The sequence below is a fragment of the Fukomys damarensis genome, unplaced genomic scaffold (genome assembly GCF_012274545.1).
Source record: "Fukomys damarensis isolate Sample0158 unplaced genomic scaffold, DMR_v1.0_HiC HiC_scaffold_37, whole genome shotgun sequence".
Classification (NCBI taxonomy): Eukaryota; Metazoa; Chordata; class Mammalia; order Rodentia; family Bathyergidae; genus Fukomys; species Fukomys damarensis.
Genome location: NW_022900949.1, coordinates 56,421,123 through 56,444,605, shown reverse-complemented (window position 1 = coordinate 56,444,605; position 23,483 = coordinate 56,421,123). Strand labels below are relative to the sequence as shown.

At 34.7% G+C, this 23,483-nt stretch overlaps 1 protein-coding gene across 6 annotated transcripts in view; it reads left to right on the top strand.

Annotated features, from left to right (window-relative positions):
- Positions 1-23,483, top strand: part of Slc9a9 (solute carrier family 9 member A9) — a 671,333-nt gene that overhangs the window by 31,077 nt on the left and 616,773 nt on the right. For 5 of the 6 annotated variants that reach the window (XM_010608158.3, XM_010608159.3, XM_010608155.3 and 2 more), the window contains one exon: positions 1,649-1,720. The exons of the other annotated variant lie outside the window; for it this stretch is intronic. The gene's annotated coding sequence lies outside the window, so the exon portion shown is untranslated. The remainder of the gene's footprint in view (positions 1-1,648; positions 1,721-23,483) is intronic. 6 annotated transcript variants of the gene reach the window in all.

Here is a 23,483-nt window from a genome sequence, read left to right as displayed (position 1 = left end):
ATCCCTCCAAAGCAGATAGCAACTTTAAATGCAACTCTCACATTAAAGACATCCTTTCAGTAGTTTCATGTGGGGGGAAAAACACTGGGGAAAATTTGGAGAAGATTCCTAAAAGAGTTTCAATTAATGTTAATTTCAATAGTTTATTAAGGTTACCCAAGAGAACTGGTTATAAAAAAGGAGGTAAAGTAATTTAACCTGGCTGTAGTCATTATTTTTCAGTACAAGCTCTCAGTTGCAGGTGTTGAATGTCATTGTAAATAAGGCTTAAAGGTCAGTTTAAAAAGCAACAAATTAAATGAGTATGTATCAGGAATACAAATATGTCATGAAATAAAATTTCAATAAACCCAATCTGATTGAATTAATTTGCTATACTTCAACTAATTAGAACAGAACTAAGTGTGTGTTGGAAAACAGCATTTGATAACTCAGTAGTGGCTCTATTGATGGCAAGGACATCCATGTCAAATGTGAAGAATTATCTTGACCTGTGAGAATAGAAAAATTATATTTTTTCCTATGTGATCTATGACTTCAAATATTAATATAATTAAATTGATAAAATCAGTCTTGTAATAAAGCCTTTGATTATTTCGTCTATAATAATCATTTGCATATTTATCCCCTTGTTTGGGAAAATACATTCTTGAATCCCTAACTTTCAGGCACTTATGATACCTTGATGAGCACCTTATTGGAGATGTGACTTGTAAGATTGGGAAAGAAGTTTCCTCCTGAGAGAAAAGAAGCAAGCAAGTAGGAAGGCAGGAAATCTAGAACGACCTGAAGATAAGGGCAGGACTCTCCAATGGGAGAAGAGTCAATATATCCTCTCAGTGATGGAGAGCCCAAAGAATCAGAAAAGAACAAAGATAGATAACATTTATCTAAGGCACCTATGAGATACAGTGTAAGCTCCTTCCAAGTCATCCATCATCCCCCCAATTCTATACCTCTTCACATGCTTTGTATGAGCCTAATTTTTTGTGGATGGGAGATGCTGTGCATTTTAGTTGACCAAGAAGCAGAGGATGAAGGACACTGGAGGCCAAAATGATCTGAAGAATATATATTATTCCTAATTTCTCACCTTGTCCTGTGGCAGTTTGAGGAAGGCTCACAGCTCCTCTGAGCACAGGTCAGGTTAGCCTCTCCCAGACCCCACAGAAGGAGGACCAAATGACACTGGAGCAGTCACATGGGGATTGGGAGCATTAAAGCACTCTGTAAAGTTCAGATATTGTTACTCTCCATCCAATTACTTGTATCAAAATTTTACTTCTGATACAAATTTTGTATCCAATTATATACAATGATATTTTTAGAAAATCAAATTTGAGACCTGTGCATTTTATCCTCAGATTAATTTTATCATCTTTGAAGTCTATTTTCAAATAAATTATATTTGAGTAACAAATTGTTAATTTAGAACAGTTACATCATGAAATTAGGCTGTATTATCACATTTTTGTGGAAGACAAGCTTGTCACTGAGACAATGATGGGTTTGGATCTTCATTTAGTTTTCACATCAAGTTTAGGCACTTTTGATAAAGACACAGACTATATTATTTTATAATTTAGTAATTACCTTTACTTTACAGCAAGGTATGTTGGAGGTTCAATTAAATTATTTATTTTACCAGGAGATATTCTTTGGAATGTAAGCATAAGGAGTAGAAAACATCTGGCCTATAGCACTCAGATAGAAGGGTCAGGTAAGACCTTTACAGAAATTACTTGTTTAAATCATTACTTCTTAATCATCAATCTAAAAATTTAAGCCATTTTCTAACTTTATTCTAAATATGATCTCCTTTGTATATTTCTGGCTTCCATTCAAATAAAAGAGCTTTCATCATTTTTAGTATACGAAAGTGGCATTTTCTAAATGTTAGATAAGAAAAATACTTACATGAAGTATCAGTATTTTCCAAATCAGTGTCTTAAAGTTATTTAATATCTTAAATAAGTTTAACATGTATCTATACTGAAAGAATGAATGTAGTTTATGTAGGACTAATGACTTTTTAAAAATCAAGTTAAAAACCAAGTACGCTTGTAATTTGGAGTTCTAAAAAGTAAGGATTTATTTTTTGAGGAAGCTTAAGATGGAGACATGAAGGGCGTAATGCTACTTCCTTGGTCACAAAGGGTTCTTACTAGGATCCTTATGTTTCTTGTTATCTTGGATCTATTCCTGTAAAACTTGTAGTAGCTATTTTCTAAAAAAAGAATTTGAAGCCCAACTGATGATATATAATTACAGTAGTATTATTATAGCTCTTGGTATGATCCACTATAATCAAAGTTGTATACTCTCTGATTATATGTCCAATTGTTCTACCAGCCTTCAGACACTTGCTTGGAATGCTACTGAAATCCAATTTTCTCCCTTATCAGTCTTTTATAAAATCTGCTTTAAAATTTACTGTAAAAATCTTGATGACTTTGTCCCTCAGACACTCATTAAGTTCTATATAAATCTTCATGCAAGGAATTTCTTTTAGAATTTGAGTGTCAACTTTCCACACCAACAGAGAAAAATGAGAAGTCAGAGAAAAACACGAGAAAAAACTCAGAAAAATATTCTAAGGAAGAAAAACTGTCTTTGACCAATATGACTTATAATATTTTTATTTTTCCTACTGAAATGCTCCATTATACATCCATGAGGATTATATTTTGTCCTCAGGATTGGAAAAGCATTCATAGTATTAGACTTACATGCTGTACATCTACTTCCTGTGCCTGTGACTCACATTTCTAGTGGATCTAGATATTCTTTCTTAGTAGGTTCTTGGTGTGACACTGCATACATCACTTTTGTTTTCGTGTTCCTTTTGTAAAATTAGTATTACAGTGTACTACTTTGGCCTGCAGTTAGGACCTCATATAATAAACAATATGTAAACCCTTGTAAAGTATCTAGGGATACTTACAGAAACGTGTTATTTTTGTTTTCCTTGGAAAACTGTAAGACAAACATGTGTTTGATTCACCTGCTATCTTAATCTGCCTAGGCTGCCATAACAAAATACCAGAGACTGTAATTTATCATATGTTTGGTTTTTAAGATTCCTAGCGGCTGGAAAGTCTAAGATTAAAATCTGGCAGGGTTCAGTTTCTGGTGAGGCTGTTTTCCTGGCCACTTCCTCACCATGTCCTCATATGATGAAGAAAGCAAGCAAACTCTCTGGTGTCTCTTGTAGAAGGACTATTTCTATTACATCATGGCACTACCTGTATTATCTTATCTCATAGAGGTAAGGGAGTCAGCCTATAAATTGGAGGGAAACATTCAATCCATAACATTTTATATACTGGACCCTCAATCCAGGAAAGGCTGACAGTCATGTCAGCAAATCTCGACCTGGGCACTGGAGCAACATCTGTTTTTATTGTGCTAGGGGGAAGGGGCTCTGGAATGTCTGACTCAGGGTCCAGAGCTGGTTAGTTTAGTTCTTATGCTACAAGGAAAAATCATACTAGATTTTGAACCACATGATGCCAAGAGACTTGAGTTAATGGTTTAAGAAAAAGAAGGGGAATCCAGCATTGAAGGCTGGCTAAAGACATGTGAGGATCAGGCCCAGGTTTATTTCCTTACAGGGGCCCTTCTTGAGAATCCTACAGTGAAGGCAACAAGGTTTTGAAAGACCCTTCCCAAGAATATTGAAGCCCAGAATGTAGTAGGCATCATGAAAACTTATACAGAAATAGATGTGACTAATACTATTGTCTGCTTATTATACAGGTTAGTAGTCAAAAAAAGAACTCAACTCGGTTAAACAGTTGAAGTTTAGCTCATTAGATCTAAAAAGATTTTTACTTTCTGTTCAACTCACTGTTCTTTTTTTGTCTGCTTTCTCATTTACTTCCTCTTTTCCCTCATTTTCTTCCTTTTGCCCTCCTCCTTGTCCCGTGCTTTTTTCTTCTTCTTTTAGAATGTTTTAGGGAACTATTTAGCTAAACATTAGGAAAGACTTACTTCTATTTGCCAGGCTCAAATAAATAAACACATTTTTTGTATACCACTAAAAGTGAATCAAATGTAATGCCAAAAGATCATCAGTCAAATTTTTAAAATAAACTTGTATTATGGTTTAGGTCTGAAATGACTCCCCAAATTCTTGGGTGTTCAAGGTGGAGTTTTTAGAATGTGACTGGATCTTGAGGACTTTAATTTCATCAGTGGATCAATCCATTGATGAGAACATAATTTGATGGCATTATTGGGAAATTAATGGAATCTTCAAAGGTGAGGCCTAGTTGAAGAGAGTTAGCCATAAGGATTGGACCTTAGGACTACATTTGGTCTCTGGTTTTCTCCCATTCTCTCTGCTTCTGCCTGAAAGTAATGGAGCCAGGTGACCATGGCTTGAAACCTCTAAAACTATGAGCCAGAATAGATCTCTCATCCTTTAAGTTGTCTTTCTCATTTATTTCATCATAGTGATGAAAATCAGATTAACATAACTTTCTTAGTTATCTTCTCGAGAAAGCATGAAGTGACAGATTTTACTTGCACTAGTTTCTCAGACCTGACAAGTGAGGTCTTTCTTCCAAATTTTTCAGAAACACATTTCAGGAGAGACTCAAAAAGAACAGAAACACATTTCAGGAGAGACTTGAAGTCATTCATGATCAAGTTCTGTGACACAATATGGTTACTCTTCTTCCCTGTTAAAATTAGTTATCTTTCTTGTATATGCAGTAAGGATAATTGATGGTGAGGACTTCATTTACAGTTGTTCTGTTCTCATTTTGGGCTATGACAGGCCAATTTCCTTAATGTTCTGATGGATTTACAATGTCAAGTGTGCAAAATTGCTAGACAAAGAGCAAGATATAAAGTACCTTATAGTTTTATTGTCATTTAGACATTTGCTGAGTCCTACTTTGGCTGATCCTAGTTATAGAAGACAGAATAGGGGCCTTAGGAGTTCTCATTCTTGACAGTGATGGTACAGGGAGGGGTGGAGTGGGAATGTTAGTTTTAGGTTCAATAGTTAACAGACCCTGGTTTTCTTTCTATCTTAAATGGTAAGGCCTTCTATGCCACTAAGGCCCTTCCCCAGAGGGTACTCAAATTATAATTCAACTCTTCAGTTCCTAGATGTTTCAGGACCACACTTACACCTGTGCAGAAAGTGTCCATGAATGTACTACCTATCATATATATCAAATTACAAAGACTACAGGAATAATTTTTGGATGTTTGGTAACTTAATCACTTTCTTATTTTTGAGACAGAATATTTGACACTCACAATTTAAAGGAAGAAAGGTTTGTTTGGGCTCACATTTTCACAATTGCAAAAATAGCACAGTGGAAGGGTCCAAAGTAGAGAAAAGCTGCTTCTGTCATAGCAGCCAGTAAGCAGAGCGAAGGAAGGAGCCTTGGAGAGGTCATGCTCCCACTGACTGCCTCTTCTGACCAAGTCCTCCCTCCAACAGTACACTCAGCTGTTGAACTCACCAGGGCATGAATTCACCAAGGAGTATAGAACCTACATGATCCAGTCACCTTCTAAGTGCATGAAACTTTGGGGCCATTGATATGTCAGTGGTACTTAAAAGAGAGGAATTGGTAAGCAGAACTGGGAGTTCACACAGGTCGGAGAATGCAGGGCTGAGAACCTTCATTTGTGAGAGTGGTGGTAACGATGGGGAGGAGGTAAATAAAGAAAATACCACCCTTTGCTTTGAGAACACACACAATAAAAAAGAGAAAGGAGTTGCTTTTATTTGAAGAAAGTTCTTCTCATTCAAAGTAGCATTTAAGCAAACTGGACCCTCTAGATAATTGTGTTTTCCTTTGGAGACCCTGGAAATTTTGAGAGGGAAAAGTACATTGCAAGAGAGGCTGCTCTCTTCAGCACTCTGAGGAGCTTATCTGGGTCACTGGGCCTGAGCCTGCTTTCTGTCCTCACCTGCCTGATCTGAGCAGATCTATGTGGACCAGGAGAGAAGTCTGATCCTTTAACCAATGTCTAGGAAACTGTCTGGTGAAGGAGTTCCTTGGAAAAGAACATAGGACTCCACACAGTACTTTTTCCACTTTGTGCTGTATTATGTAAGGACTGCAGCTTGCATCTGAGAGTAGTTAAAGTTGGGTCTGACTCCAACAGACTGATTACATGGAACACTGAACTTCTTGCATTTCAGGAATTTATTTGTCACTGTCTAGATCCTTCTGCCATTCTGCCCTCCCCAACAGAACAGCGATTACTACCACTATGTCTGGTCATCTTGAGTAACTTGGTCAATTTAGTTCAATCCCAGTTCCTCTTAGGATACTGACAATTAAATAAAGTTAACTATCTTAAAACTTCCAGACCTGATTTCCTTAAGCATGGAGTTAAGGAGAATAACAGACTGAGTGAAAATTATGTCTTGGTCACTGTAGATAGTTTGCTAGGCTGCCATAATAAAATATCACAGACTGAATAGCATAAACAACCTGAATGTGTTTTCTCACAAACCTACCATCTGGAAGTCAAATATCAAAGTGTCAGCATGTTTGGTTTCTTCTGAGGCCTTGGTTCCTTCTTTGCTCTTAGACATCTGTCTTCTCCTTGTCTTTCCCCATGGTTTCCCTCTGTATACATAGATCCCTGGTATCTTCCTCACTCCCCTTCAGAGGACTCCAGTCCTATTGAATTAGGATTCACCTTAAAGACTTAACTTTGACTTAATTATCTCTTTAAAGACCTTATCTCCAAATACAATTTGCATTTGTACTTGGGTTAGGACTTCAACTTAATAAATTTTAGGGAAATACAACATAACCTGTAATAGTCACTTATGCACTCTGTGACCCTGAAAAAGTTATGTAACCTTTCTGAGCCTCAGATTCTATAGTTGTAAAGTGGGAAGAGGAATATTCACCCTATGAAGTTATTATGAAACATTAAATAATGACATAAATAAGTTACATAACTTAAATATGAAAGTCAAATAATGCAAATGTCCCTTGGCACAGAGTGGACCTACAGACCTTGTGGTGCACACTGAACAGCTCTGGGGCTGCTGCACATGTGATCCACAGCTCACATGACTATACAGTGTGGGTATGTGAATGTAGGTGGAAAACGAGGGACTTTACATAACTGCTCTTGTATATGACATTTTAGTATCTAATGTAACTCAGTTTGAGAGAAAAACCCTATGCAACTTCAAAAATGAAGTCACAATCCAATTCAGGTGTTAGGAAATAAAAGAAGGCCTTTTATTTTGGTACTTTTTTTTTTTCTTCTTTCAACACTTCAACTTTGGAATGAAGCAATTCAAATTATGTTCCCATTATAAAGTCTTTGGTGTGCATTTTACATATTGAAGAAATAAAAAGCAGAAAAGAGAACCCACTGTTGCTTTAATGGGTTTCATTTTTCTCCTTCCTTTTTTAATCTAATGTTTTTGAAATGGATTCCTAAGGGAATAGAATTTCCTTCATGAAAGTTGAAATGAAGCTGAAGAATTCCTCACACAGAGAAGGCTGCATGATCCAAACATGCTTCCTATTTCATCTCCACAATGAGAACAGATTTTTTTTCGGTGGCATTGCTCTGAGAAATTTAGGCATGATGGGTAGGGAATATCTAACAGGACATGACTCTCTCAGAAAAGAGAGAGAGAAAGAAAAGAAGAGAAAATGAGCTACAAGAGGATTTTCTTTTCTCTAATGTCTCCTGCTATGTGGAGCTGGTGATTCAGGAACAAATGCCTGCAGTGCTTGGAACAGGGCTGAGCTGAGCCCATTCTAACACATGTCTCCAGAGCACTGTACTGGGAGTGTGCAGGACCCAAGCCACTCCACAGTCTGATGAGGGGTGCTAGATATTTGGGCACAAGGAAGGGTGCTTTGATCTATAGGAGGACAGAGGCAGGAAAGGGAGGGACCTATAATCTTAAGTTTTATATCTGTTTCAAAAACAATCTCAGGACATTTTCAGGACATCTTGAACTCATTTTTGGAAGCCTCTTTCCAGTAAGATAATTCTGGTGCTCTGTCTGGCAGCTTATCTGAGAAGTACAGATAACTTTCCAAATGCCTTTATGCCTCCCATACATTTCTCCCATCCCCTTGCCTGCCCTAGGTCCAGGCCTCCTCTTTTAAAATATTGAAACTTCCACATGGGTCTCCCCAGCCTGACTTGCAGCTAGGCTCAAGTTCCAGCTAGGTTGTTCCAATCTAGGGCTCAGGTATCCTACAGTGCATGTCCCAAATCCTTTCTAGGTCTCATAGGACTTCCAAGAAAAATACAACATGGTATTAGATTTAAATTTCAAATAAACAGTATTTTTTTATATATGGATACTGTATAGGACATATTTACACCAACAAATTTCTCATTCTTTATTTGAAATTAAAGTTTAACTGGGCATCCTGTATATTTTTATGTGCTAAATCTGACAAATCATAGGCCTTCATTATGTGGCCCAATCTTTTTTAACTCTTTGCACACTACAAGTTCCCTCAGTTACTTACAATTCCCCTCAACAGGCTGCTCAGTGTGGATTCCGCAGAGCAGACCCTATGACAGGAAAGGAGTGCAAGAACTTTCTTCAGAAATCACAGAAAACACAAATCAGGACTGGGAGGTTTCAAATAGTGATTTTCTCATTCTTTCTATTTTGCCTCCCTTTAATTCCTTGAGTATAGTGACTATTTCTGGTTCTGTTAAATTATTGGTAGTCTGTACAATTGCAGGTCCCCCAATATGCAACCTAGTGAAAGCTCAATAAATCATATTAAATAAATAAATATTTAGAATTCAAGGCACTTGCTTTGAAGTACAGATTGGTACTACAACCTTGAATTTTGCAGCTTAGTACTTATAAAATTTTTTTCCTAAGGAATAATTTCAGCATGGACTTATAGTATCTAGTTACTCATTTAAGGAACATAGAAGTTGCTGTATTGCCCTAAGAAATGAACAAGCTGAAAAATTAACAATTCTTCTTGCATCTGTCAGAGAAATGAGGCTGCAAGGAAAACTGTAGATTCCAAAATTGGAGAGAAAGAAAGGCAGATTCAGAGAATTGCAACTTATCAGGCCAGAAACCTCCATAGGAATGAATGCTGGCATAGGAAAGCCTGAGCTGTTATTGACAAAATGCTGGAGACTCCATGTGAACAAGTCTGGGAATTAAAAACCCTAGGGACACCCAGTCATCAAGGACTACTTTACTTCTGTGAGTTTTATTTCTAAGAGCTCAACCAGACTCTCACAGAAAATACTGAAGAAAAAAAATAATCTGTGTTTGGGCAGACAAGGAAAAGGATGAATTTTTTTTTTTTTCCAGTATCAGGGATCAAACCCAGGATCTTGCTCTTGCTAGGCAGGTGTGGTGCCACTGAGCTAAAATCCCAGGATGAATGAATTTTGAAATAGGACTTAATATTATTTTTTTTAATGATAAAAGTATTTTAGTTAGTATATATTTGCAATATATAATAATTATATTAATCTTGGAATCATTGAGAAGATCTGGACTTAGAAGTAATTATTTTGCCAGAACCTAAACTTTTGAGGTTTTATCAAAGCATAATCTATGTGAGAGAACATAAATATGAGATTCTTGCCCCTCTAGTCATCTTATTTTAGAGAAACAGGAAAACTTGGGATCTCTCATAAAGTTCACAGTCTAGGGACACAAACTCAAAGACTGAGAGAGAAGTGACAGAAACAATGCTTTTGATAGGAAAAAAAAATCTATGAACTTGAGGATATGTTAATAGAAACATCCAAATCTTTAAAACAAAGAGGAAAAAAATAAAAAAAAAACCTCTTCAGAATATCCAAGAATTATGGGACAATACCTACAAAGGGTAAAATAAGAATATTATAAGAAAAGAGAAATGGAAGCAACATTTTGAAATAACAAGTGAGAATTTCCCAACAAATCACAGTTCTAGGAAGCTCAGATGATAAGTGAAACAAAACAAACAAATCTATACCTAGGTGTATGTGTTGGTCAGCTTTCTGATACTATAACAAAACACCTGATATAATCAATTTAAAAAGAAGAAAGGCTGATTTTGACTCATACTTTTGGAGGTTTTCAGTCAGTGAGTAGTTGGCCACATTGCTTTGGGCCTGTGGTAGGGCAGTATGTCATGGCAAAAGCATGCAGTAGAAGAAGGTTTTTTACCTTATGTCAATCAGGAAGTGAAGAGAGAAGAATGAAAAACCAGGGTGCCACAGTCCACTTTGAGGACATACCCCCAAGAGACCAGAAGACTTCCCAGTAGGCCTCATGTCTTAAAGTTTCTCCCACCTCCCAGAAGTGGGAGGAATAACCCTTTAACACATGGGCCTTTAAGAGACATTCCAGATTCAAACTAAAATAATATAACATATTCAAATTTCAGAAAACTAAACTTAAAAAATCAAAATAATTCAGAGGGAAAAAATACCTTGCCTATAGAAGATCAAAGAGTTATATTGCAGTTCTCAGAAACCACGTTAGCAGAAAGAAAAGGGAGTTAACTGTGTAATGTGTTGAAGGAATAAAAGCAGAAACCTAAAATCTATACCTGGGAAATTGTCCCTTAAAAGTGAAGAAGAAATAAAGATTTTTTTTTCTCATATAAACAGAAATTGAAGGAATTTGGCACAAGTAGACCTTCCTTCCTGACTCACATGAAATATTAAAGTAAGTTCTTCAGAGATTTGTCAGAAACTTGAATCTGTATAAAGAAAGGAAGAGAATTAGGGAGTGAGGAAAATAAAAGGTATAAATTTTGTTTTACTTTTTAAAATCTTCATCTAATGAATAAATATTTCATTCAAAATAACAGGAGGGGGCTGTAGCTCAGTGACAGAGTGGTTGCCTACCATGCACAAGATCCAAAGTTCAATCACCAGCATGCCTCTCCCCCCAAATCAATGGAAAAAAATAGAAGTAACAACATAGTTATGTATACTTATATATAACTGAAATTAGTCAAAGCAATGATAAGATGAAACAAGAAGAAGGAATTTGGAATATTTTGTGGTTATAACATACCTACACTGTCTGTGAGGCATCATAATATTAACAGAAAATGGACTTGGATTAGTTCTAAAGATGTATCACAAACTATAAAGTATCAGTAAAATAAATTACTAAAATGATATAATTGATATGCCAAGAAACAAGAAAAGATGGAATCCTATAAAATGCCTAAAGAAAACAAGTGAGAGAAAAGTTTTGGAAAACAAAAGTAGAAACAAAAAACAAGGGCAACTAATAGACAACAGTAAAAAATGGTAGCAACTAATCAATCTGTGCCAATAATCATTTTAACATCAATAATCTATATATCAATAAAAAGAAATTTTCAGGGTGGATGAAAAATGAGGTCCAATTCTATGGTATCTATAAGAATCTACTTTAACTATAAAGACATATATAAATTAAAAGTGAGGAAATGGAAAAATACTCCATGCTAGCAAAAAAAGTAGGAATAGATACATTAATTTTAGATGAAGCAGACTTGAGAGAAAGGAAATTATTAGGAATAATGGAAGAAATGCATATTGATATAAGGTCAATATTCCAAGAAGTTATAATCATCCTTAATGTGCATGGTCTTAATAGAAAAACATCAAAATTCATGAGGGAAAAACTAATATAACTGCAAGGAGAAATTAATAAATTCACTATTTTAGTTGAAGACTTCAGCATCTCTCTCTCAGAAGTGATACAGTAGGCAGAAAATTATAAAGTCCTGGTTGAGCCAAACAGCACCATTAGTCAACTGGATATAATTGACTTTTTTAGGCTACTTCATCCAATAAGAGCAAATTGCATATCCTTCTCAAATTCCCATGGTAAATTCACCAATATAGACAGCATTCTGGATCATAAAATGCAAATTAATGCAGATTAAAAATAGAAATCATACAATATGTGCCTCAGCCCACCATAGAATTAAGCTAGAAATCAATAAAGAATATCAGTGATATTCTAAAAACACATGGAGAATAAAAAACACACTTTTAATTAATAGATGAGTCAAAGAGGAAATATCAAGAGAAATTCTAAAGTGTTTTGAACTAAATGAAAATGAAAACATAAGTTTTTAAACTTCATGGGACTTAATGAAATTAGTGCTTATAGGAAAACTTATAGCATTGAATACATGTATTAGAAAAGAAAAATCTAAAATCAATCATCCAAATTCCTACATCAGGAAACTTGAAAAAGATGAGCAAATTAAATCTAATGAAAGAAGAAATTAAGTAACAAAAATTACAGCAGAATTCAATGAGTGTTGACATGAATAGAGAATATCAGCAAACCAAAAACTGATTAATTGAAAAAAATCAATGAAATCAATAAACCACTTTCCACAAAGAAAGCCAGTTTTTAGAGCACCATTTATTTCAATGAAAATGTTCAGCCCCTTTGTCAAAGATAAGGTGGCTAAGTGTGTTTGAGGTTCATTCTGGATCTTCTAGAATGTTTCACTGATCTTCAAGTCTGTTTTTTTTGTTTGTTTGTTTTATTTGATTTTGTTTTTTCCAGTATCATGCTGTTTTTAATCACAGAATCTCTGTAGTATGTTTCAAATCAGGGATTGTGATTTCTCCTGGCTTGCCTTTTTGCTCAGAATTGTTTTTGCTATTCTGGGTCTCCTCTGATTCCAAATGAATTTTAGGAATAATTTCTCTAGTTCTGTAAAAAAGCATCATACCGCACTGATATAGACACACCCATGTCTATAGTGGCAGAGTTTGTAAGAGCTAAATCTTGGAAGCAACCCACATGCTCATCAGCTGATGAATGGATAAAAAAAGATATTTTTAAAAATAATGGAGTACTATTCAGCTATAAAGAAGGATAAACTTGAGACATTTCTAGGTAAATGGATGCACCTTGAGAACATACTTTTAAGTGAAATAAACCAAACACATATATGTAAATATTGCATTGTCTCTGTGGTATGATAAACTGAAAGTGAAAATAATGGCCAAAAAGAATAATAGAGCGAAATAGGTAGAATTTGTTCAAAATCATATAGAATATGAGATACTTTGTGAATACTTAAAATGTTTGAGGCCAAAAAAAAGTGTTGTATTATTAGGAAATGAGCTGAGAGATTAGCAAATGAAAATATATTCTTTTTAAATCGTGATAAACAGTGTATTTACCATTACTGTGTTATTTTCTAATCATTTTGTTATGAAAAATTATTTTTTCATAGAATGGCTTTTATATTTTCTTTATTAATATGTACTTGTATTAAAATAAAAAGTCTTTAAAAAGAAATGAAAGATATCACTACAGATCCTTTAGACAGTGAAGTTATAATGAAGGAATATTAAGAACAACTCTATAACAAAACATGATAACAAGTGAAATGGATCAATTATTGAAAAATACAATCTGCCAAAATACATAAGAACAAGCAAATACTCTGACCAAGCCTATATCTACTAAAGAAATTGAACCGAAAATAAATAACTTTCTAAAACAGATAGTACTTGGCTCATATGATTTCACTAGTGGGTTCTACCAAATTGTTAAGGAAGAAATTATCCTTTTCTAAATTATCTTTCTACAGTCTTTCAGAACATTGAAGAAAAGGGAATTCTTCCTAATTTATTCTAAGAGGCTAGCATTGCACTAATACCCAAACCAAAAACATTTCAATAAAAGAGAACTACAAACCAAGAACTTTCATAGACGTAGGTACAAAAATATTCAACCAAATGTTAATAAATGTAATCTAACAACAAATATTTAAAAATATACATAGTAAACAAGGTTGTCTTCCTATCCCAGGTATGCAAAACTGGTTCAACAGTCAAAAGTTAATGTAATTCATCATATTAACAGGCTAAAGAAATCATATGACTATGTCATGGATGCAGAAAAACAATTGACAAGACCCACCCCCATTCATGACAAAAAAACCAAAATCAATAAAAGGAATGTTTTCAACTTGATAAAGAACATCTACAGGGCCGGGGATTTAGCTTAGCGGTTCGGTGGCCTGCCTTGCAAGTGCAAGGACCCGAGTTCAATCCCTGGTACCAAAAAAAAACCAGAAAAAGAACATCTACAAAAAAACCTATAGTGAGCCAGAGATTTAGCTCAGTGGTGGCCTACCTAGGAAGCAAAAGGTCCTGAGTTGATCCCCAGTACCAAAACAAATTGAAACAAAACAACTCGGAAGCTACCACTACTTTTAATATGAAAAGCTTGAATCTGTCCTTCTAAAATCAATATCAAAGTTATTATGTTTTCTCACCACTACTCTTCAGCATCATAGTGGAAGTCCTAACTTAGTAAAACAAGAAAAAGAAATAAAAGTATTCAGAGTGGGAAAGAAGAAATGAAACTGTCTTTGCAGATGATATGATCATCTAAAATCTGACAGAATCAATAAAAATGTCCTGCAACAAATCGGCAATTATAACAAGGTTGTATGATACAAGGTTAAAATATGAAAGCCAATTTTTTTCTTGTATGCTAGCAAAGAACAAGTAGAATTTGAAATTTAAACCACATTAGTAGAATTTGAATTTGAAATTACCATTTACATTAAAGTCCCATTAATAAAATTCTTAAGTATAAATCAAACAAAAGAATTAAAGTTCTGAGGAAAACTGAAAAACTCTAATAAAATATTAAAGAAAAATTAAATGGAGAACTATTCCATGTTCATGGATGGAAAAGTACAATATTGCTGAGCTGCCACTTCTTCCTAACTTGATCTACAGATTGAGTGCAGTTTCTATAAAAATTGCAGTAAGTTATTCTGTGGTTATTGATGAAACAAGTCTATAGTTTACACTGAGAAGCAGAAGACCAAAAGGCCATTTTAGTATTGAACAACAAAGCCAGAAGACTGTCACTACCCAACTTTCAGACTTTCTAAAAAGCTACAGTAATCAAGACCATATTGGTGACAGCACATAATTATTTTGGTGGAACAGCATATAGAGCCCAGAAATAGACCCACATAAATACCATCAATTTATCTTTGTCAGAGAAGTAAAAGCAATGCAATGGAGCAAAAAATAGTCTTTCAACAAGTAATGTTGGAAGGACCAGAGATTTACATGGAACAACAACAAAAGAATGAGTCTAGAAACATATCCTGTGTTGTGTGTTCTTCACAAAATTAATTCAAAGTGGATGAACCTTGAGACTGTAATGAAAGTGAGAAATCAGACACACAAGCTTAAATATCACATAGTTTCTTTTATATGAGAAACCCAAAATATAAATAAAGAGCAAAATAAAAGATAACAAAAAACTGGGAGAGATTTTAGGATTGGGAAGGGGACAAAGAGATGAAGGAGAGGGGAAAGGGAAGCAAAAAGAATTAAGATGTGTTATGTACCTTTGAGAACTCCCTATGATGAATGTAATCATTATGTACTGAAAACATACTAATAAAAATTTTAAAATGGATCATAAATTTAAATGTAAAATGCTGAACTGTCAGACTCCTAGAAAATAAAATAGAAAAAAAATCTAAGTTGCCTTCGGGTATGGAAATGACTTTAGATAAAGCACAAAGGCATGGTGTTCTTCAAATGAAATAATTGGCAAGCTGAACTTTGTTAAAACTAATAGGTTCTGCTTTAAGAAATAAGCAGTGGAACTGTTCTTTAGTATCACTGTGTGATACTCATTAGTGGATATGTGACACTATACATTTGTCAAAACCCATAGGAATCATAACACCAAGAGTGGACATTAATGCATTCTGTGGAGTTTTAGTGACTGATGTATCAAAGTGAGTTAATTGTACAAATGTATGCTGTAGTACACAATGTCTGTAGTAGGGGACATGCAAGTGCATGCAAGGGGACAAGGAATGTATTAGAAATTTCTACTTTATGCTTAATTTTTCTGTAATCTTAAAACTGTACTAAAATAGTTTATTAATTAAAAAATAGTAAAATGAATTTTCCTCCCCTAATCCTTCTTTGAACCCAGTTACTTCTGGAGGTGAGGTTAATAGACAAGGCCTTTCAGTAAACCAAAGTAGTTGCCAAAAAAGGTCTTAGCCAAAGAGTGGTTTACCTTTCATTTACAGTATCTCCCAAAATAGGATTAAAAGTTCTCCCATCCATAGATCTATATCATTTAAGACTGACCTAGCAGAGGTAGAAGAGGGAAGACTCACAAAAGAAAACAAAGTTTGTGTGATTTCATTTATATGCGATGTCCAAAATAGGCAGATTTACAGAGTTAGGAAATAAATCAGTGGTTGCCAGGAACTGAAAAGAAGAGACATTGAATCAACTGTGATAACTAAGGAGTGTATGAGGTTTTGGGAAAAGGGATAAAAATGTCCTAAAAATTATTATTGTGATGGTTGCATAAGTCTGAATATACTGAAAGTTAGAGAAATGTGTGCTCTAAACAATTAAACCTTATGCTGTGTAAATTATATCTCTATAAAATTGTTTAAAGCAAAGAAGGTGAGGCAAACCCAAGGTGAAAATAACCAAATGATCAAGCAGTGGCAGAAAGAGGAACAGAAAAGAGTCCAAAGGAGGGTATCTTGGCTAACCTTCAAGCCTCAGGTGAATGGACATTTAGGGATGCTTTAGGTTTTTAACAAACTGTAGACAAATAGGGTCAAGAAGCGAGCCCTGAATTGTCAGTCCCTCTGTGACTATGTAGAGATTGGAATAATCAATGTGAATCACAGGAAGAGACAACTTTGCACATACTCTGGCTTCTTCCTACAGGTCAGTCTAACAGTACTGTTGCTTACTACTAGTCACTTTCATCATAAAGGGACTACCATTAAACTCACCATAGGGAGTCATATATTTTGTGATGTTTTAAATTTTAGCATGAGATCAACATGAATGTCAAAGATCTGTATACCCAAATTATAGTTTTAGTCCACATACAATTATTTTATTTAATTGTCCTCTGTCATTATGTTATTTGCATCTAACGAAGAATGAATTGGAAAAAAATAGTTCTTAAACCATCATCTTTATTGTAGTTGTTTCCCAAATCATGACCACAAACTTGAGTATATCAAGAGCACCTGGAATTCTTGTCAATATATAGATGCCAAGCTACTGAATCATAACCTTGGGACTGGAGCAGGGTTATATTATATGTTAGAATATAATTCTGTATATTAACGAAGGTCTCTTTTGTTGCATATTCTAACTGAGCACTATTACCATATATCATATATTCCTCCTTTAAATGATGTCACGGAAAATATCTCTCTTGCCTCAATCTGAAGATTGTCCTGAGCAAATCATTTCATCCCGACCATATATCAAAAACCACCACCACCACCACCACACCTAGGATATAGGGATACAGTAAATGTTGTCATTGATCATATTTTTTTAAAATTCTGCTTCCAGTAGGATCAGAACCAAAATTCTCACCTGTTTATATTGAGCTAATCTTGAGCTACCATATTTTTCCTTTTCTCCCATTGCTTCATGAAATCATTTTAATCTACTTGTTATGTAACAGATCACCTCAAATACTTTGAATAAGAAAATGTAAATAAGTTCGTAGGCAAGATCTTTCACTTTCTGAAAACATCAGCATCTTGGAGTCAAGGAATCAGAAGCCCATTTATCTTGTCCATTGCCTTTCCTCTCTTGAATGTGTTATAATATCATGGCCCCAGGGGAAAACTGTACTTCATCCTTGTCTGAAGATCAGAAGATCACTATTATCCATAGTGATAACTTTTGAGATAAATTAAAGTTACAACAGAAATGTTGGCCCCAACTTATTCTGAGATTGAGAAAACTGGAATAATAAGGCATGTCTCTTGATTCTTCTTCACCCAGACCTTTTTTTTTAGTAGTAAATGTTTACAGAACACAGTGATTCTTCTTACCACACTTTACCGCTTACTGATTTTTTTTCGGGATCATTCAAGAAGATTATTGCCTCTCATGTCAAGTGGTCTTGCATTCCAAACAGTAACCTGAGGAATATGCTATAGATGACCCTAGACTTAAACACTAGGAAAAGCCCTACCTTCCCACACCTTCCTCTTGTTGGGATTATCATGAAAGCAATTGAGAACAAAGGGGTTATTGAAGGGCCAGGTCTTAAATAGCCCAGTAAACCATAGGCCTTTGATTCGTTTCCTATTGAGTTAGACTGGCCCTCCTTTATGCTATCTCTAAAATTCCAATTTCTCCTGTCCTTTCCCTGGAATCACTTCTTAGAAACTCACTATGTAGGGACATTTTCAAATAAAAAGTCAGTTCTTTGAAGAACATTTTATTGATTCGATTTTTTTCCCCATAAGGAACATGAAAGGTTTGGATTGAGAAACTCAGGTATTAGACAGAATCCTTTATACTTTGGGATTCTAAGTAACCACGGTGAATGTAAAATCACAGCACTCAGGTGGCAATTTATATTATAGGTCAATTAGTATGTATAAATTGTAAAATTGGTTATAGTTATATATCGCAATACTTTCTAATTTGTTACTCTTAAAATGACTGATGCAGTTATGAAATACAGCAACAGACCTGATTCCTCCCATTCTGGCTCATCTGATTATTTTTTCTCTGTTTATACACGCACATATGCACATGTCTGCATCCATACATATACACTTTCAGCAACTTAGTTACTCAAACTTACAAAAGTTTGGAGATCAAAGTTTCTGCATTTTCAGATTGGAAGTTTTCTTAAATAATTAAACCTAGTCTAAAATCACTTAAAGTTTTACAAATCTCATTTGCTTATTTCAAGCCACATTCTACCTGTTTCATCAAGAGAGGGTGATGAAATGCTTTGGTCTAATGTCTAGATAGTGAAAGAAATAGACCAACACATCAAATTAAAGAGCAGGTGCATTTGTTGCAATTGCTAACTACTTTGACTTACTTGTGAGCCCAGAATTTATGCAACTGGGCCAAACTTAAGGATTCTGGTATTCTTCTTTAATCATGTTTTGGGTTTTGATATAATAGTTTAAATTCTTGAGCCTTAGGTAAATATTGGAATATGACCAAGTTAAACAAGCCACTTTACATTTCAGAATCATAGTTTCTTTATCTATTAGTTTATCATTCAAGGTTGTATTGAAAATTGTATATAATAGAAGTGAATGCCATAACATAGTGCTTGGTACAAAATAGGAAGTAATTGCTACTATAAGAAATAATAAAAACACAGAGGCTCAGGTTCTGCTATGATAATAAAGATAGCTGATTTTTGTAGCACAACTACAACAATTATAATAACTATAAACTACTTTTTTATGTGTCAGTATACAAGCAACAACTTCTTGAAAGAAGAATTTTTCTTGAAATTCCCTAGAAATCTGCAAATAATTCCCAAATATTTATACTCTGTGCTTTTCAGGAAAATTATGCACTGATATTTTTGCAGCACAATGTTGCTCACATTTGGTCAAAAATATAATTTTGATTGACATCTTTGGTGGAAGCAAATGTAGGAGCCATTGGAGGAACTTATTTGTGAACTCTTCATTAGTGAAATTTATATTTTGATATCTTTTTCTTTAATACACTGTGAGATGTATCTATTTTTAGTGCTTGGTCAGTGATTGACTTTTTGGCATTTTTGTGGAATAAAATATCTGCCACAAGAAAGGTCTTTTGACATTAGTCCCAAGCAAACTTTGATGCTATAGCTTCTCCTTCTTCCACACAAATTCACACAAATGGGAAGACCAATGTGAATGGTTTGCTACCATTTGCTATCTAGGAAGGTGACACAGCTGCAACAAAAGGAAAATTTTGTCCGTTTTTTCATGTGAGTTGCAGTGTCTCTAAAGAAGAGGATAATTACATTTTCTTGATAGTGTTAACAAGAAAAATTATCACAAAAATTGCAGTAAGTGGTGTCATTTTCCCCCCTCCTAGCATTCAAAAGCAAAACATCAAGATTGTATATTGAAATATTCTGTGATTTTCTTATTTGGATACATTTTCAGAAATTGATGTGTTTGAAAATTTAAAAACCTAATAGGAACTATAAATGTTAGATATTATTAAGGCTTATATTAAAAACCTTGTGCCTGTACAATAATATTATAGCCTGAATGGCTTTAACAACAGAAATTAATTTTCTCCCAATTTTGAAGCTGGGAATTCTAAAATCAGTATGCCAACTGGCTCAGTTTCTGGCAAAGGTTTCTTCCCTGGCTTAGAGATGACTGGCATATTATTGTGTCTTCTTCCTATAAGGCCACACATCCAATAAGGTTAAGCTCTCATCCTCATGAGCTCATTTCATTTTAACTAGTTTTTTAAAGCCCTATATCCAAAACACTAAGGGTGATGTTTTCAACATATAAATCTGGGGAGGACATGGTTCAGTCCATAGAAGCATATTTTTAATAACAAAATTTTTTAAAAGTAGGAAAAAAGAATAAGCAAACCCAAGAATGGGAGAGGAAGTTTGCAGGGTGTAAAGAGTGATCATCGCTGTCTCAGTCTTTTAGTACCAGAAAAGTTGCTCTTAAGTTTACAGATTCATGTTTTTTTACAATGAGCAAGTATTAAATAAGAAACATTTCTTGGCAAGCTATCCAACAAGAAGGTGTGAACTAGCATCCTTCTCACAAGTTTCCACAGAAATCTCTGCTAACTGGTATTGTTATAGCAACCGAAGTGCCAATGGAAGTAGTCATGGTCATGATAATCATCAAGCATCACTATGGCAACAGAAACCTCTGGAAAGTAAAAGAAAAAAATTTTAGGCTGTCAACTAGAATCAAAGAGGTTTTAGAGGGGAAGAAAGGTGGAGGTCGAAATGAACATGAGGCTGGAGCATGGGCCAGAGCAAAGAGAAATGATTACACAGAAGCTGAACAAACAAGACAGAAAGGAAACAATAAGCAAAACAGAGGGCAGGGACGTGCCTTGCATAGGAAAGAGGAAGGCAGGAAGGAACACATAAACATGAAGAGTGAAAAGCATATTCAATGAGGATTTATAATATGTATTGATTTTAGTAACAAAGAGGTAAGTATTGAATACTAAGGTGTATATTGAAACTATCCAGTGTGCTAATACTCATATTGACTAATTATTTACAATAAGCCACAGGTTAGTAAGAAAGAGTAAAACAATTTGTGGAGTGCTTTTGGCATAGCATCTTGCTGACTAGGAATTCTTGTAATGTTTGATGTTCGGAGGCACCACATTTAAATGTTGATCTTCCTTTATTGAACAGTGTGACTGCTCAGACAAGGGCACATTGCCATGTGGTCCATTACAAATATATATTTCCTTCATTAAAGGATCTTAATGGACTTTTTTCTATGAGAGAATTAAAATAATTACTTTAATGCTATTAAAGAGTAAGTGGCAATGTCATTCAGAATAAAACATTTTCATTTAATATTTTCTATGTTTCATTATCGTCAGTCAGGATTAAAGTTCTTCTGGTCCAATATTAATTTTTGTGAAGAGAAAATATATGCATTATTAAGAAATACCACTATGATGTTGATAATTTTTATCTTAGAATTGAGCTGTGATTTTCAGACAAGATTACAGAAAGAATGAAAATAACAAAATGGAGACACATGATAGGTACAATCATAAGAAATAAAGCAAAGAAAAGCAAAACAATATTTTTTAAAAATTTTTTTGTACCAGTGATCAAACTCAGGCCCTTGAGCTTGCAAGGCAGGCGGTGGAACCACTGAGCCAAATCCCTGGCCAATATTTTGAGATTAAAATAGAGTAATAAAGCCAGCTGTCTAGATGCTCTGAAGAAATATGGCCCCAGAAATTTTAATAGCATTTTTAAAAAAATGACAGGTATTTCTCTCAAGCACTATATTTTAGGTGTCATTTGCTAACACAGTAAGGGGTGGTTAGGAGCCACTTTTTCTTCTCAGAATAAGTAAACTAGTTGACAGCAGTTATGAGCAAACCTTTTCAGGAAGGCACAAGTGCTAAGTGGCCAGAGGCTCTGCTCATCTGCTCCCACCACAAGTACAGACCAAACCACATATTACATCACAGAACATTTTCTATCCTATCTTTGAAATTTCTCTCACAAGCTCAGATGTTAATGACAGTGCCTCTCAAAAAGTTCGTAGTTGGAAAGCAATGTAAACCTTTTTTACTGGATTACCTCCAACTTCAGAAAAGGCTAATTTTTCTCTCGAATATTGCAGCTGTGCTTTTTATTTTTTCCCTATTTCTCTACCAACACGCATCAGACATTAGTACTTATAAAATATGTATACAAATGAAACAAATATGTAAATAAGAGAGCTGCTGGGGAACAGAGAGAAAGACATAGCTGAAGCCCTGGATTCAATCCCTAGTACCATAGGGGTGGTGGTTGTGTGTGTGGGAGGGGAGGGAAGAGGTGGCCAGGAGCAAAGTACCCAGTGTTCTCAGTGCATGTGAAATGAAACAAAATAATGAGACATGTGAATAAATCAAATTAGGGATCACACTTTTAAAATACATTTTTGAAGTATAATTTGTAAAAATTTTAAATGCCCAAGTTGTAAAGGTGTTACTTGATGAATTATCACATAGTGAATGCACCTGTTTAATCATTACCCAGATTATGTTACATTCTCAATAGTTTTATAAGTATAAAAAATAGTTTTGACATATTTTGCAGGCATAGCCTTTTACATTGTAAGATGGATATATAAAATGAAAATATTGTTCTGCAACTATGAATAAATTTTTTTTTTAACCACGTGCAGAGAGAGACCCCTACTGGATCAAATTTTTAAATGAGAACATCTAAACCAACCCACAGAAACAGTATGGTAAAAGAAATAGCCATGAATCTATAGGCTTTAAGATAAAATTTCCGAATGTATTTTTCCCAAAATACAGTAATGTTTAAACTCTCCCACAAAATTTCTGTGGCAAGGCATACTATTTCCTTAATATGTATAACTCTCTTTATTTTCTTTCTATCACCAAGCCTGAATAAGAACAGAATCTGAATTTTATCTGTGTACCTTGAGACCTCTATTTCTTTGTGCCTTCGCCTCATCCCTCCTTTACCAAGTGTGGTTATGGAGGCCTTCGCTCTATGGGGTGCCATGGCCACTGTTCAACTTTACACTGGCACGGTTGTTAAACTCAGCTATTCTTCCAAACTCTGTGAGGTACGCTGTGGATGTGGCAGTAGGCTCCAAAGTGTATACAAGTTTGACTGTCAGAGGATCTATATCACTTAATAGTCATTTCCTTGCTGAGATAGGATTTTTTTTCTAAAGTCTGCTATTATGTGCTTGTTCTTTCTGGGATTCTCCTGGTAATATATCTGGAAAATGTGGTTGTAAATTACGAAGACTTCATTTCCAGGCAGGCTCTTATGCTGAGGAATCCCAGCTGAAGATAGTGAGCTGAAAAAATCTGGAGTTGTAGTAACATACAAAATGTTATTCAGTAGGAAAGTGAAAGCTGGGGCAGTTCCCTGCCACAATTCCCAGGCTGTGGCAAAGTCTTTATTAAGAGCTCCTTAGGCAAAAAAAAAAAAAAAAAAAAAAAAA